We start from the raw sequence: 17,769 nt of genomic DNA, 5'->3' as shown, positions 1-17,769 counted from the left end.
AAAAATGACCCTTTTTTGGCAAAATGTCTAGCTGTAGTTTTTGAACCCTAGCTCTGCGGGCACCTTGGGAAACCTAGCAAACCTGTACATTTTTGAAAACTAGACACCGAGGGGAATCCAGGATGGGGTGACTTGACTGCCTCCCACCGGGGTCTGTTACCCAGAATCCCTTGCAAAGCTAAAAAATTGACAAAAAAATACATTTTCCCCACATTTCTGTGGTGGAAACTTCCGGAATCTGCGTGGATCCACAAATTTCCACCCACCCGGCGTTCCCTAAAGTCTTACGAGAAAAACGGTACCTCACTTGTGTGGGTCGGCCTAGTGCCCGCAACAGGAAACGGCGCAAAACGCAACGTGGTCACACCGCAATTTCGCAGTGAAAAATGACCCTTTTTTGGCAAAATGTCTAGCTGTAGTTTTTGAACCCTAGCTCTGCGGGCACCTTGGGAAACCTAGCAAACCTATACATTTTTTAAAACTAGACACCCAGGGGAATTCAGGATGGGGTGACTTGACTGCCTCCCACCAGGGTCTGTTACCCAGAATCCCTTGCAAACCTAAAAAATTGACCAAAAAAACACATTTTCCCCACATTTCTGTGGTGGAAAGTTCCGGAATCGGCGTGGATCCACAAATTTTCACTCACCCCGCGTTCCCTTAAGTCTTACGAGAAAAACGGTACCTCACTTGTGTGGGTCGGCCTAGTGCCCGCAACAGGAAACGGAGCAAAACGCAACGTGGTCACACCTCAATTTCGCAGTGAAAAATGACCCTTTTTTGGCAAAATGTCTAGCTGTAGTTTTTGAACCCTAGCTCTGCGGGCACCTTGGGAAACCTATCAAACCTGTACATTTTTGAAAACTAGACACCGAGGGGAATCCAGGATGGGGTGACTTGACTGCCTCCCACCGGGGTCTGTTACCCAGAATCCCTTGCAAAGCTAAAAAATTGACAAAAAAATACATTTTCCCCACATTTCTGTGGTGGAAAGTTGCGGAATCTGTGTGGATCCACAAATTTCCACCCACCCCGCATTCTCCAAAGTCATACGAGAAAAATGGTACCTCACTTGTGTGGGTCGGCCTACTGCCCGCGACAGAAAACGGCGCAAAACGCAACGTGGTCACACCTCAATTTCGCAGTGAAAAATGACCCTTTTTTGGCTAAATGTCTAGCTGTAGTTTTTGAACCCTAGCTCTGCGGGCACCTTGGGAAACCTAGAAAACCTATACATTTTTTAAAACTAGACACCCAGGGGAATCCAGGATGAGGTGACTTGACTGCCTCCCACCAGGGTCTGTTACCCAGAATCCTTTGCAAACCTAAGAAATTGGCACGAAAAACACATTTTCCACACATTTCTCTGGTGGAAAGTTCCGGAATCTGCGTGGATCCACAAATTTCCACCAACCCCACGTTCCCTAAAGTCTTACGAGAAAAACTGTACCTCACTTGTGTGGGTCGGCCTAGTGCCCGCAACAGGAAACGGAGAAAAACGCAACGTGGTCACACCTCAATTTCGCAGTGAAAAATGACCCTTTTTTGGCAAAATGTCTAGCTGTAGTTTTTGAACCCTAGCTCTGCGGGCACCTTGGGAAACCTAGCAAACCTATACATTTTTGAAAACTAGACACCGAGGGGAATCCAGGATGGGGTGACTTGACTGCCTTCCACCGGGGTCTGTTACCCAGAATCCCTTGCAAAGCTAAAAAATTGACAAAAAAACATACATTTCCCCCACATTTCTGTGGTGGAATGTTCCGGAATCTGTGTGGATCCACAAATTTCCACCCACCCCGCATTCCCCAAAGTCATACGAGAAAAATGGTACCTCACTTGTGTGGGTCGGCCTAGTGCCCGTGACAGAAAACGGCGCAAAACGCAACGTGGTCACACCTCAATTTCGCAGTGAAAAATGACCCTTTTTTGGCAAAATGTCTAGCTGTAGTTTTTGAACCCTAGCTCTGCGGGCACCTTGGGAAACCTAGCAAACCTATACATTTTTGAAAACTAGACACCCAGGGGAATCCAGGATGGGTGACTTGACTGCCTCCCACCAGGGTCTGTTACCCAGAATCCCTTGCAAACCTAAAAAATTGACCAAAAAAACACATTTTCCCCACATTTCTGTGGTGGAAAGTTCGGGAATCTGCATGGATCCACAAATTTTCACCCACCCCGCATTCCCTAAAGTCTTACGAGAAAAACGGTACCTCACTTGTGTGGGTCGGCCTAGTGCCCGCAACAGGAAACGGAGCGAAACGCAACGTGGTCACACCTCAATTTCGCAGTGAAAAATGACCCTTTTTTGGCAAAATGTCTAGCTGTAGTTTTTGAACCCTAGCTCTGCGGGCACCTTGGGAAACCTAGCAAACCTATACATTTTTGAAAACTAGACACCGAGGGGAATCCAGGATGGGGTGACTTGACTGCCTCCCACCGAGGTCTGTTACCCAGAATCCCTTGCAAACCTAAAAAATTGACAAAAAAAACACATTTTCCCCACATTTCTGTGGTGGAAAGTTTCGAAATCTGTGTGGATCCACAAATTTCCACCCACCCCGCATTCCCCAAAGTCATACGAGAAAAATGGTACCTCACTTGTGTGGATCGGCCTAGTGCCCGCGACAGAAAACGGCGCAAAACGCACCGTGGTCACACCTCAATTTCGCAGTGAAAAATGACCCTTTTTTGGCTAAATGTCTAGCTGTAGTTTTTGAACCCTAGCTCTGCGGGCACCTTGGGAAACCTAGCAAACCTATACATTTTTTAAAACTAGACACCCAGGGGAATCCAGGATGGGGTGACTTGACTGCCTCCCACCAGGGTCTGTTACCCAGAATCCCTTGCAAACCTAAAAAATTGACCAAACACATTTTCCCCACATTTCTGTGGTGGAAAGTTCCGGAATCTGAGTGGATCCACAAATTTCCACCCACCCCGCGTTCCCTAAAGTCTTACGAGAAAAACGGTACCTCACTTGTGTGGGTCGGCCTAGTGCCCGCAACAGGAAACTGCGCAAAACGCAACGTGGTCACACCTCAATTTCGCAGTGAAAAATGACCCTTTTTTGGCAAAATGTCTAGCTGTAGTTTTTGAACCCTAGCTCTGCAGGCACCTTGGGAAACCTAGCAAACCTAAACATTTTTGAAAACTAGACACCCAGGGGAATCCAGGATGGGGTGACTTGACTGCCTCCCACCAGGGTCTGTTACCCAGAATCCCTTGCAAACCTAAACAATTGACCAAAAAAACACATTTTTCCCAAATTTCTGTGGTGGAAAGTTCGGGAATCTGCATGGATCCACAAATTTTCACTTACCCCGCGTTCCCTAAAGTCTTAGGAGAAAAACGGTACCTCACTTGCTTGGGTCGGCCTAGTGCCCACGACAGAAAACGGCACAAAACGCAACGTGGTCACACCTCAATTTCGCAGTGAAAAATGACCCTTTTTTGGCTAAATGTCTAGCTGTAGTTTTTGAACCCTAGCTCTGCGGGCACCTTGGGAAACCTAGCAAACCTATACAGTTTTTTAAAACTAGACACCCAGGGGAATCCAGGATGGGGTGACTTGACTGCCTCCCACCAGGGTCTGTTACCCAGAATCCCTTGCAAACCTAAGACATTGGCACGAAAAAACACATTTTCCCCACATTTCTGTGGTGGAAAGTTCCGGAATCGGCGTGGATCCACAAATTTTCACCCACCCCGCATTCCCTAAAGTCTTACGAGAAAAACGGTACCTCACTTGTGTGGGTCGGCCTAGTGCCCGCAACAGGAAACGGAGCAAAACGCAACGTGGTCACACCTCAATTTCGCAGTGAAAAATGACCCTTTTTTGGCAAAATGTCTAGCTGTAGTTTTTGAACCCTAGCTCTGCGGGCACCTTGGGAAACCTAGCAAACCTGTACATTTTTGAAAACTAGACACCGAGGGGAATCCAGGATGGGGTGACTTGACTGCCTCCCACCGGGGTCTGTTACCCAGAATCCCTTGCAAAGCTAAAAAATTGACAAAAAAATACATTTTCCCCACATTTCTGTGGTGGAAACTTCCGGAATCTGCGTGGATCCACAAATTTCCACCCACCCGGCGTTCCCTAAAGTCTTACGAGAAAAACGGTACCTCACTTGTGTGGGTCGGCCTAGTGCCCGCAACAGGAAACGGCGCAAAACGCAACGTGGTCACACCGCAATTTCGCAGTGAAAAATGACCCTTTTTTGGCAAAATGTCTAGCTGTAGTTTTTGAACCCTAGCTCTGCGGGCACCTTGGGAAACCTAGCAAACCTATACATTTTTTAAAACTAGACACCCAGGGGAATTCAGGATGGGGTGACTTGACTGCCTCCCACCAGGGTCTGTTACCCAGAATCCCTTGCAAACCTAAAAAATTGACCAAAAAAACACATTTTCCCCACATTTCTGTGGTGGAAAGTTCCGGAATCGGCGTGGATCCACAAATTTTCACTCACCCCGCGTTCCCTAAAGTCTTACGAGAAAAACGGTACCTCACTTGTGTGGGTCGGCCTAGTGCCCGCAACAGGAAACGGAGCAAAACGCAACGTGGTCACACCTCAATTTCGCAGTGAAAAATGACCCTTTTTTGGCAAAATGTCTAGCTGTAGTTTTTGAACCCTAGCTCTGCGGGCACCTTGGGAAACCTATCAAACCTGTACATTTTTGAAAACTAGACACCGAGGGGAATCCAGGATGGGGTGACTTGACTGCCTCCCACCGGGGTCTGTTACCCAGAATCCCTTGCAAAGCTAAAAAATTGACAAAAAAATACATTTTCCCCACATTTCTGTGGTGGAAAGTTGCGGAATCTATGTGGATCCACAAATTTCCACCCACCCCGCATTCTCCAAAGTCATACGAGAAAAATGGTACCTCACTTGTGTGGGTCGGCCTACTGCCCGCGACAGAAAACGGCGCAAAACGCAACGTGGTCACACCTCAATTTCGCAGTGAAAAATGACCCTTTTTTGGCTAAATGTCTAGCTGTAGTTTTTGAACCCTAGCTCTGCGGGCACCTTGGGAAACCTAGAAAACCTATACATTTTTTAAAACTAGACACCCAGGGGAATCCAGGATGAGGTGACTTGACTGCCTCCCACCAGGGTCTGTTACCCAGAATCCTTTGCAAACCTAAGAAATTGGCACGAAAAACACATTTTCCACACATTTCTCTGGTGGAAAGTTCCGGAATCTGCGTGGATCCACAAATTTCCACCAACCCCACGTTCCCTAAAGTCTTACGAGAAAAACTGTACCTCACTTGTGTGGGTCGGCCTAGTGCCCGCAACAGGAAACGGAGAAAAACGCAACGTGGTCACACCTCAATTTCGCAGTGAAAAATGACCCTTTTTTGGCAAAATGTCTAGCTGTAGTTTTTGAACCCTAGCTCTGCGGGCACCTTGGGAAACCTAGCAAACCTATACATTTTTGAAAACTAGACACCGAGGGGAATCCAGGATGGGGTAACTTGACTGCCTCCCACCGGGGTCTGTTACCCAGAATCCCTTGCAAAGCTAAAAAATTGACAAAAAAAATACATTTCCCCCACATTTCTGTGGTGGAAAGTTCCGGAATCTGTGTGGATCCACAAATTTCCACCCACCCCACATTCCCCAAAGTCATACGAGAAAAATGGTACCTCACTTGTGTGGGTCGGCCTAGTGCCCGTGACAGAAAACGGCGCAAAACGCAACGTGGTCACACCTCAATTTCGCAGTGAAAAATGACCCTTTTTTGGCAAAATGTCTAGCTGTAGTTTTTGAACCCTAGCTCTGCGGGCACCTTGGGAAACCTAGCAAACCTATACATTTTTTAAAACTAAACACCGAGGGGAATCCAGGATGGGGTGACTTGACTGCCTCCCACCGGGGTCTGTTACCCAGAATCCCTTGCAAAGCTAAAAAATTGACAAAAAAATACATTTTCCCCACATTTCTGTGGTGGAAACTTCCGGAATCTGCGTGGATCCACAAATTTCCACCCACCCGGCGTTCCCTAAAGTCTTACGAGAAAAACGGTACCTCACTTGTGTGGGTCGGCCTAGTGCCCGCAACAGGAAACGGCGCAAAACGCAACGTGGTCACACCGCAATTTCGCAGTGAAAAATGACCCTTTTTTGGCAAAATGTCTAGCTGTAGTTTTTGAACCCTAGCTCTGCGGGCACCTTGGGAAACCTAGCAAACCTATACATTTTTTAAAACTAGACACCCAGGGGAATTCAGGATGGGCTGACTTGACTGCCTCCCACCAGGGTCTGTTACCCAGAATCCCTTGCAAACCTAAAAAATTGACCAAAAAAACACATTTTCCCCACATTTCTGTGGTGGAAAGTTCCGGAATCGGCGTGGATCCACAAATTTGCACCCACCCCGCGTTCCCTAAAGTCTTACGAGAAAAACGGTACCTCACTTGTGTGGGTCGGCCTAGTGCCCGCAACAGGAAACGGAGCAAAACGCAACGTGGTCACACCTCAATTTCGCAGTGAAAAATGACCCTTTTTTGGCAAAATGTCTAGCTGTAGTTTTTGAACCCTAGCTCTGCGGGCACCTTGGGAAACCTAGCAAACCTATACATTTTTTAAAACTAGACACCGAGGGGAATCCAGGATGGGGTGACTTGACTGCCTCCCACCGGGGTCTGTTACCCAGAATCCCTTGCAAAGCTAAAAAATTGACAAAAAAATACATTTTCCCCACATTTCTGTGGTGGAAAGTTGCGGAATCTGTGTGGATCCACAAATTTCCACCCACCCCGCATTCCCCAAAGTCATACGAGAAAAATGGTACCTCACTTGTGTGGGTCGGCCTACTGCCCGCGACAGAAAACGGCGCAAAACGCAACGTGGTCACACCTCAATTTCGCAGTGAAAAATGACCCTTTTTTGGCTAAATGTCTAGCTGTAGTTTTTGAACCCTAGCTCTGCGGGCACCTTGGGAAACCTAGCAAACCTATACATTTTTTAAAACTAGACACCCAGGGGAATCCAGGATGGGGTGACTTGACTGCCTCCCACCAGGGTCTGTTACCCAGAATCCTTTGCAAACCTAAGAAATTGGCACGAAAAACACATTTTCCACACATTTCTCTGGTGGAAAGTTCCGGAATCTGCGTGGATCCACAAATTTCCACCCACCCCACGTTCCCTAAAGTCTTACGAGAAAAACTGTACCTCACTTGTGTGGGTCGGCCTAGTGCCCGCAACAGGAAACGGAGAAAAACGCAACGTGGTCACACCTCAATTTCGCAGTGAAAAATGACCCTTTTTTGGCAAAATGTCTAGCTGTAGTTTTTGAACCCTAGCTCTGCGGGCACCTTGGGAAACCTAGCAAACCTATACATTTTTGAAAACTAGACACCGAGGGGAATCCAGGATGGGGTGACTTGACTGCCTTCCACCGGGGTCTGTTACCCAGAATCCCTTGCAAAGCTAAAAAATTGACAAAAAAACATACATTTCCCCCACATTTCTGTGGTGGAATGTTCCGGAATCTGTGTGGATCCACAAATTTCCACCCACCCCGCATTCCCCAAAGTCATACGAGAAAAATGGTACCTCACTTGTGTGGGTCGGCCTAATGCCCGTGACAGAAAACGGCGCAAAACGCAACGTGGTCACACCTCAATTTCGCAGTGAAAAATGACCCTTTTTTGGCTAAATGTCTAGCTGTAGTTTTTGAACCCTAGCTCTGCGGGCACCTTGGGAAACCTAGCAAACCTATACATTTTTTAAAACTAGACACCCAGGGGAATCCAGGATGGGGTGACTTGACTGCCTCCCACCAGGGTCTGTTACCCAGAATCCTTTGCAAACCTAAGAAATTGGCACGAAAAACACATTTTCCACACATTTCTCTGGTGGAAAGTTCCGGAATCTTCGTGGATCCACAAATTTCCACCCACCCCACGTTCCCTAAAGTCTTACGAGAAAAACTGTACCTCACTTGTGTGGGTCGGCCTAGTGCCCGCAACAGGAAACGGAGAAAAACGCAACGTGGTCACACCTCAATTTCGCAGTGAAAAATGACCCTTTTTTGGCAAAATGTCTAGCTGTAGTTTTTTAACCCTAGCTCTGCGGGCACCTTGGGAAACCTAGCAAACCTATACATTTTTGAAAACTAGACACCGAGGGGAATCCAGGATGGGGTGACTTGACTGCCTTCCACCGGGGTCTGTTACCCAGAATCCCTTGCAAAGCTAAAAAATTGACAAAAAAACATACATTTCCCCCACATTTCTGTGGTGGAATGTTCCGGAATCTGTGTGGATCCACAAATTTCCACCCACCCCGCATTCCCCAAAGTCATACGAGAAAAATGGTACCTCACTTGTGTTGGTCGGCCTAATGCCCGTGACAGAAAACGGCGCAAAACGCAACGTGGTCACACCTCAATTTCGCAGTGAAAAATGACCCTTTTTTGGCAAAATGTCTAGCTGTAGTTTTTGAACCCTAGCTCTGCGGGCACCTTGGGAAACCTAGAAAACCTATACATTTTTTAAAACTAGACAACCAGGGGAATCCAGGATGGGGTGACTGGACTGCCTCCCACCAGGGTCTGTTACCCAGAATCCCTTGCAAACCTAAAAAATTGGCCAAAAAAACACATTTTCCCCACATTTCTGTGGTGGAAAGTTCCGGAATCTGCGTGGATCCACAAATTTCCACCCACCCCGCGTTCCCTAAAGTCTTACGAGAAAAACTGTACCTCACTTGTGTGGGTCGGCCTAGTGCCCGCAACAGGAAACGGATAAAAACGCAACGTGGTCACACCTCAATTTCGCAGTGGAAAATGACCCTTTTTTGGCAAAATGTCTAGCTGTAGTTTTGAACCCTTGCTCTGCGGGCACCTTGGGAAACCTAGCAAACCTATACATTTTTGAAAACTAGACACCGAGGGGAATCCAGGATGGGGTGACTTGACTGCCTCCCACCGGGGTCTGTTACCCAGAATCCCTTGCAAAGCTAAAAAATTGACAAAAAAAATACATTTCCCCCACATTTCTGTGGTGGAAAGTTCCGGAACCTGTGTGGATCCACAAATTTCCACCCACCCCGCATTCCCCAAAGTCATACGAGAAAAATGGTACCTCACTTGTATGGGTCGGCCTAGTGCCCGTGACAGAAAACGGCGCAAAACGCAACGTGGTCACACCTCAATTTCGCAGTGAAAAATGACCCTTTTTTGGCTAAATGTCTAGCTGTAGTTTTTGAACCCTAGCTCTGCGGGCACCTTGGGAAACCTAGCAAACCTATACATTTTTTAAAACTAGACACCCAGGGGAATCCAGGATGGGGTGACTTGACTGCCTCCCACCAGGGTCTGTTACCCAGAATCCCTTGCAAACCTAAGAAATTGGCACAAAAAACACATTTTCCCCACATTTCTGTGGTGGAAAGTTCCGGAATCTGCGTGGATCCACAAATTTCCACCCACCCCGCGTTCCCTAAAGTCTTACGAGAAAAACGGTACCTCACTTGTGTGGGTCGGCCTAGTGCCCGCAACAGGAAACGGCGCAAAACGCAACGTGGTCACACCTAAATTTCGCAGTGAAAACTGACCCTTTTTTGGCAAAATGTCTAGCTGTAGTTTTTGAACCCTAGCTCTGCGGGCACCTTGGGAAACCTAGCAAACCTATACATTTTTGAAAACTAGACACCCAGGGGAATCCAGGATGGGGTGACTTGACTGCCTCCCACCAGGGTCTGTTACCCAGAATCCCTTGCAAACCTAAGAAATTGGCCCGAAAAACACATTTTCCACACATTTCTGTGGTGGAAAGTTCCGGAATCTGCGTGGATCCACAAATTTCCACCCACCCCACGTTCCCTAAAGTCTTACGAGAAAAACTGTACCTCACTTGTGTGGGTCGGCCTAGTGCCCGCAACAGGAAACGGAGAAAAACGCAACGTGGTCACACCTCAATTTCGCAGTGAAAAATGACCCTTTTTTGGCAAAATGTCTAGCTGTAGTTTTTGAACCCTAGCTCTGCGGGCACCTTGGGAAACCTAGCAAACCTATACATTTTTGAAAACTAGACACCGAGGGGAATCCAGGATGGGGTAACGTGACTGCCTCCCACCGGGGTCTGTTACCCAGAATCCCTTGCAAAGCTAAAAAATTGACAAAAAAAATACATTTCCCCCACATTTCTGTGGTGGAAAGTTCCGGAATCTGTGTGGATCCACAAATTTCCACCCACCCCACATTCCCCAAAGTCATACGAGAAAAATGGTACCTCACTTGTGTGGGTCGGCCTAGTGCCCGTGACAGAAAACGGCGCAAAACGCAACGTGGTCACACCTCAATTTCGCAGTGAAAAATGACCCTTTTTTGGCAAAATGTCTAGCTGTAGTTTTTGAACCCTAGCTCTGCGGGCACCTTGGGAAACCTAGCAAACCTATACATTTTTTAAAACTAAACACCGAGGGGAATCCAGGATGGGGTGACTTGACTGCCTCCCACCGGGGTCTGTTACCCAGAATCCCTTGCAAAGCTAAAAAATTGACAAAAAAATACATTTTCCCCACATTTCTGTGGTGGAAACTTCCGGAATCTGCGTGGATCCACAAATTTCCACCCACCCGGCGTTCCCTAAAGTCTTACGAGAAAAACGGTACCTCACTTGTGTGGGTCGGCCTAGTGCCCGCAACAGGAAACGGCGCAAAACGCAACGTGGTCACACCGCAATTTCGCAGTGAAAAATGACCCTTTTTTGGCAAAATGTCTAGCTGTAGTTTTTGAACCCTAGCTCTGCGGGCACCTTGGGAAACCTAGCAAACCTATACATTTTTTAAAACTAGACACCCAGGGGAATTCAGGATGGGGTGACTTGACTGCCTCCCACCAGGGTCTGTTACCCAGAATCCCTTGCAAACCTAAAAAATTGACCAAAAAAACACATTTTCCCCACATTTCTGTGGTGGAAAGTTCCGGAATCGGCGTGGATCCACAAATTTGCACCCACCCCGCGTTCCCTAAAGTCTTACGAGAAAAACGGTACCTCACTTATGTGGGTCGGCCTAGTGCCCGCAACAGGAAACGGAGCAAAACGCAACGTGGTCACACCTCAATTTCGCAGTGAAAAATGACCCTTTTTTGGCAAAATGTCTAGCTGTAGTTTTTGAACCCTAGCTCTGCGGGCACCTTGGGAAACCTAGCAAACCTATACATTTTTTAAAACTAGACACCGAGGGGAATCCAGGATGGGGTGACTTGACTGCCTCCCACCGGGGTCTGTTACCCAGAATCCCTTGCAAAGCTAAAAAATTGACAAAAAAATACATTTTCCCCACATTTCTGTGGTGGAAAGTTGCGGAATCTGTGTGGATCCACAAATTTCCACCCACCCCGCATTCCCCAAAGTCATACGAGAAAAATGGTACCTCACTTGTGTGGGTCGGCCTACTGCCCGCGACAGAAAACGGCGCAAAACGCAACGTGGTCACACCTCAATTTCGCAGTGAAAAATGACCCTTTTTTGGCTAAATGTCTAGCTGTAGTTTTTGAACCCTAGCTCTGCGGGCACCTTGGGAAACCTAGCAAACCTATACATTTTTTAAAACTAGACACCCAGGGGAATCCAGGATGGGGTGACTTGACTGCCTCCCACCAGGGTCTGTTACCCAGAATCCTTTGCAAACCTAAGAAATTGGCACCAAAAACACATTTTCCACACATTTCTCTGGTGGAAAGTTCCGGAATCTGCGTGGATCCACAAATTTCCACCCACCCCACGTTCCCTAAAGTCTTACGAGAAAAACTGTACCTCACTTGTGTGGGTCGGCCTAGTGCCCGCAACAGGAAACGGAGAAAAACGCAACGTGGTCACACCTCAATTTCGCAGTGAAAAATGACCCTTTTTTGGCAAAATGTCTAGCTGTAGTTTTTGAACCCTAGCTCTGCGGGCACCTTGGGAAACCTAGCAAACCTATACATTTTTGAAAACTAGACACCGAGGGGAATCCAGGATGGGGTGACTTGACTGCCTTCCACCGGGGTCTGTTACCCAGAATCCCTTGCAAAGCTAAAAAATTGACAAAAAAACATACATTTCCCCCACATTTCTGTGGTGGAATGTTCCGGAATCTGTGTGGATCCACAAATTTCCACCCACCCCGCATTCCCCAAAGTCATACGAGAAAAATGGTACCTCACTTGTGTGGGTCGGCCTAATGCCCGTGACAGAAAACGGCGCAAAACGCAACGTGGTCACACCTCAATTTCGCAGTGAAAAATGACCCTTTTTTGGCAAAATGTCTAGCTGTAGTTTTTGAACCCTAGCTCTGCGGGCACCTTGGGAAACCTAGAAAACCTATACATTTTTTAAAACTAGACAACCAGGGGAATCCAGGATGGGGTGACTGGACTGCCTCCCACCAGGGTCTGTTACCCAGAATCCCTTGCAAACCTAAAAAATTGGCCAAAAAAACACATTTTCCCCACATTTCTGTGGTGGAAAGTTCCGGAATCTGCGTGGATCCACAAATTTCCACCCACCCCGCGTTCCCTAAAGTCTTACGAGAAAAACTGTACCTCACTTGTGTGGGTCGGCCTAGTGCCCGCAACAGGAAACGGAGAAAAACGCAACGTGGTCACACCTCAATTTCGCAGTGGAAAATGACCCTTTTTTGGCAAAATGTCTAGCTGTAGTTTTGAACCCTTGCTCTGCGGGCACCTTGGGAAACCTAGCAAACCTATACATTTTTGAAAACTAGACACCGAGGGGAATCCAGGATGGGGTGACTTGACTGCCTCCCACCGGGGTCTGTTACCCAGAATCCCTTGCAAAGCTAAAAAATTGACAAAAAAAATACATTTCCCCCACATTTCTGTGGTGGAAAGTTCCGGAATCTGTGTGGATCCACAAATTTCCACCCACCCCGCATTCCCCAAAGTCATACGAGAAAAATGGTACCTCACTTGTGTGGGTCGGCCTAGTGCCCGTGACAGAAAACGGCGCAAAACGCAACGTGGTCACACCTCAATTTCGCAGTGAAAAATGACCCTTTTTTGGCTAAATGTCTAGCTGTAGTTTTTGAACCCTAGCTCTGCGGGCACCTTGGGAAACCTAGCAAACCTATACATTTTTTAAAACTAGACACCCAGGGGAATCCAGGATGGGGTGACTTGACTGCCTCCCACCAGGGTCTGTTACCCAGAATCCCTTGCAAACCTAAGAAATTGGCACAAAAAACACATTTTCCCCACATTTCTGTGGTGGAAAGTTCCGGAATCTGCGTGGATCCACAAATTTCCACCCACCCCGCGTTCCCTAAAGTCTTACGAGAAAAACGGTACCTCACTTGTGTGGGTCGGCCTAGTGCCCGCAACAGGAAACGGCGCAAAACGCAACGTGGTCACACCTAAATTTCGCAGTGAAAACTGACCCTTTTTTGGCAAAATGTCTAGCTGTAGTTTTTGAACCCTAGCTCTGCGGGCACCTTGGGAAACCTAGCAAACCTATACATTTTTGAAAACTAGACACCCAGGGGAATCTAGGATGGGTGACTTGACTGCCTCCCACCAGGGTCTGTTACCCAGAATCCCTTGCAAACCTAAAAAATTGACCAAAAAAACACATTTTCCCCACATTTCTGTGGTGGAAAGTTCGGGAATCTGCATGGATCCACAAATTTTCACCCACCCCGCTTTCCCTAAAGTCTTACGAGAAAAACGGTACCTCACTTGTGTGGGTCGGCCTAGTGCCCGCAACAGGAAACGGAGCAAAACGCAACGTGGTCACACCTCAATTTCGCAGTGAAAAATGACCCTTTTTTGGCTAAATGTCTAGCTGTAGTTTTTGAACCCTAGCTCTGCGGGCACCTTGGGAAACCTAGCAAACCTATACATTTTTTAAAACTAGACACCGAGGGGAATCCAGGATGGGGTAACTTGACTGCCTCCCACCGGGGTCTGTTACCCAGAATCCCTTGCAAAGCTAAAAAATTGACAAAAAAAATACATTTCCCCCACATTTCTGTGGTGGAAAGTTCCGGAATCTGTGTAGATCCACAAATTTCCACCCACCCCACATTCCCCAAAGTCATACGAGAAAAATGGTACCTCACTTGTGTGGGTCGGCCTAGTGCCCGTGACAGAAAACGGCGCAAAACGCAACGTGGTCACACCTCAATTTCGCAGTGAAAAATGACCCTTTTTTGGCAAAATGTCTAGCTGTGGTTTTTGAACCCTAGCTCTGCGGGCACCTTGGGAAACCTAGCAAACCTATACATTTTTTAAAACTAGACACCCAGGGGAATCCAGGATGGGGTGACTTGACTGCCTCCCACCAGGGTCTGTTACCCAGAATCCCTTGCAAACCTAAGAAATTGGCACGAAAAACACATTTTCCACACATTTCTGTGGTGGAAAGTTCCGGAATCTGCGTGGATCCACAAATTTCCACCCACCCCACGTTCCCTAAAGTCTTACGAGAAAAACTGTACCTCACTTGTGTGGGTCGGCCTAGTGCCCGCAACAGGAAACGGAGAAAAACGCAACGTGGTCACACCTCAATTTCGCAGTGAAAAATGACCCTTTTTTGGCAAAATGTCTAGCTGTAGTTTTTGAACCCTAGCTCTGCGGGCACCTTGGGAAACCTAGCAAACCTATACATTTTTGAAAACTAGACACCGAGGGGAATCCAGGATGGGGTAACGTGACTGCCTCCCACCGGGGTCTGTTACCCAGAATCCCTTGCAAAGCTAAAAAATTGACAAAAAAAATACATTTCCCCCACATTTCTGTGGTGGAAAGTTCCGGAATCTGTGTGGATCCACAAATTTCCACCCACCCCGCATTCCCCAAAGTCATACGAGAAAAATGGTACCTCACTTGTGTGGGTCGGCCTAGTGCCCGTGACAGAAAACGGCGCAAAACGCAACGTGGTCACACCTCAATTTCGCAGTGAAAAATGACCCTTTTCTGGCGAAATGTCTAGCTGTGGTTTTTGAACCCTAGCTCTGCGGGCACCTTGGGAAACCTAGCAAACCTATACATTTTTTAAAACTAGACACCCAGGGGAATCCAGGATGGGGTGACTTGACTGCCTCCCACCAGGGTCTGTTACCCAGAATCCCTTGCAAACCTAAGAAATTGGCACAAAAAACACATTTTCCCCACATTTCTGTGGTGGAAAGTTCCGGAATCTGCGTGGATCCACAAATTTCCACCCACCCCGCGTTCCCTAAAGTCTTACGAGAAAAACAGTACCTCACTTGTGTGGGTCGGCATAGTGCCCACAACAGGAAACGGCGCAAAACGCAACGTGGTCACACCTCAATTTCGCAGTGAAAAATGACCCTTTTTTGGCAAAATGTCTAGCTGTAGTTTTTGAACCCTAGCTCTGCGGGCACCTTGGGAAACCTAGCAAACCTATACATTTTTGAAAACTAGACACCCAGGGGAATCCAGGATGGGTGTCTTGACTGCCTCCCACCAGGGTCTGTTACCCAGAATCCCTTGCAAACCTAAAAAATTTACCAAAAAAACACATTTTCCCCACATTTCTGTGGTGGAAAGTTCGGGAATCTGCATGGATCCACAAATTTTCACCCACCCCGCGTTCCCTAAAGTCTTATGAGAAAAACGGTACCTCACTTGTGTGGGTCGGCCTAGTGCCCGCAACAGGAAACGGAGCAAAACGCAACGTGGTCACACCTCAATTTCGCAGTGAAAAATGACCCTTTTTTGGCAAAATGTCTAGCTGTAGTTTTTGAACCCTAGCTCTGCGGGCACCTTGGGAAACCTAGCAAACCTATACATTTTCTGAAAACTAGACACCGAGGGGAATCCAGGATGGGGTGACTTGACTGCCTCCCACCGGGGTCTGTTACCCAGAATCCCTTGCAAACCTAAAAAATTGACAAAAAAAACACATTTTCCCCACATTTCTGTGGTGGAAAGTTTCGAAATCTGTGTGGATCCACAAATTTCCACCCACCCCGCATTCCCCAAAGTCATACGAGAAAAATGGTACCTCACTTGTGTGGGTCGGCCTAGTGCCCGCGACAGAAAACGGCGCAAAACGCAACGTGGTCACACCTCAATTTCGCAGTGAAAAATGACCCTTTTTTGGCTAAATGTCTAGCTGTAGTTTTTAAACCCTAGCTCTGCGGGCACCTTGGGAAACCTAGCAAACCTATACAGTTTTTTAAAACTAGACACCCAGGGGAATCCAGGATGGGGTGACTTGACTGCCTCCCACCAGGGTCTGTTACCCAGAATCCCTTGCAAACCTAAGAAATTGGCACGAAAAACACATTTCCCCCACATTTCTGTGGTGGAAAGTTCCGGAATCGGCGTGGATCCACAAATTTCCACCCACCCCGCGTTCCCTAAAGTCTTACGAGAAAAACGGTACCTCACTTGTGTGGGTCGGCCTAGTGCCCGCAACATTAAACGGCGCAAAACGCAACGTGGTCACACCTCAATTTCGCAGTGAAAAATGACCCTTTTTTGGCAAAATGTCTAGCTGTAGTTTTTGAACCCTAGCTCTGCGGGCACCTTGGGAAACCTAGCAAACCTATACATTTTTTAAAACTAGACACCCAGGGGAATCCAGGATGGGGTGACTTGACTGCCTCCCACCAGGGTCTGTTACCCAGAATCCCTTGCAAACCTAAAAAATTGACCAAAAAATCACATTTTCCCCACATTTCTGTGGTGGAAAGTTCCGGAATCTGCGTGGATCCACAAATTTTCACCCACCCCGCGTTCCCCATAGTCTTACGAGAAAAACGGTACCTCACTTGTGTGGGTCGGCCTAGTGCCCGCAACAGGAAACGGCACAAAACGCAACGTGGTCACACCTCAATTTCGCAGTGAAAAATGACCCTTTTTTGGCAAAATGTCTAGCTGTAGTTTGTGAACCCTAGCTCTGCGGGCCCCTTGGGAAACCTAGCAAACCTATACATTTTTGAAAACTAGACACCCGTGTGCTTCCAGGGAGGCATGGCTTGCATGGATCCCCCAACGTTTCCTTACCCAGAATCCCCTGCAAACCTCATTTTTGTGTGGGAAAGATGTGGCATCACCGGGCTCACTCAAATTTCCCACCACCCAGCGTCCCCCCGGGTCTCCTGGTAAAAATGGTGCCTCACTTGTGTGGGAGGCCCAAGTACCCGCGACAGGCAAGGGCCCAAAACACAGTGAGGCGACATCAAAATTGCCTATCTCAAAACCACCTGGTTTTGCAAGGGGGGTCACTTGGGTTTTTTGCCCGGTGTTTGGCGGCCATCTAGGGACACCTACCAAACCCATACATTTCTGAAAACTAGACACCTGGGAGCTTCCAGGGAGGTATGGCTTGCATGGATCCCCCAACGTTTCCTTACCCAGAATCCCCTGCAAACATCAATTATAGCTGAAAAAATCACATTTTTCACACATTTTTGTGTGGGAAAGTTGTGGCATCACTGTGCTCACTCAAATTTCCAACCACCCAGCATCTCCCCGGGTCTCCCGGTAAAAATGGTGCCTCACTTGTGTGCGAGGCCCAAGAACCCACGACAGGCAAGGGCCCAAAACGTATTGAGGCGACATGAAAATTGCCTACCTCAAAACGACCTGGTTTTGCAAGGGGGGTCACCTGGGTTTTTGGCCCGGTGCTCGGCGGCCACCAGGTTGTTTTGTGAAAGGTAATTTTGATGTCTCCTCATTAGGTTTTGGGCCCTTGCCTGATGCGGGCACTAGGCCTACCCATGCAAGTGAGGTACCATTTTTCTCTGAAGACTTTGGGGAACGCAGGGTG

Source organism: Triturus cristatus, chromosome 5_1, assembly GCF_964204655.1.
Source record: "Triturus cristatus chromosome 5_1, aTriCri1.1, whole genome shotgun sequence".
In the NCBI taxonomy this organism is placed as follows: domain Eukaryota; kingdom Metazoa; phylum Chordata; class Amphibia; order Caudata; family Salamandridae; genus Triturus; species Triturus cristatus.
The sequence above is the reverse complement of the archived record's forward strand: the minus strand, read 5'-3'. Positions refer to the sequence as shown.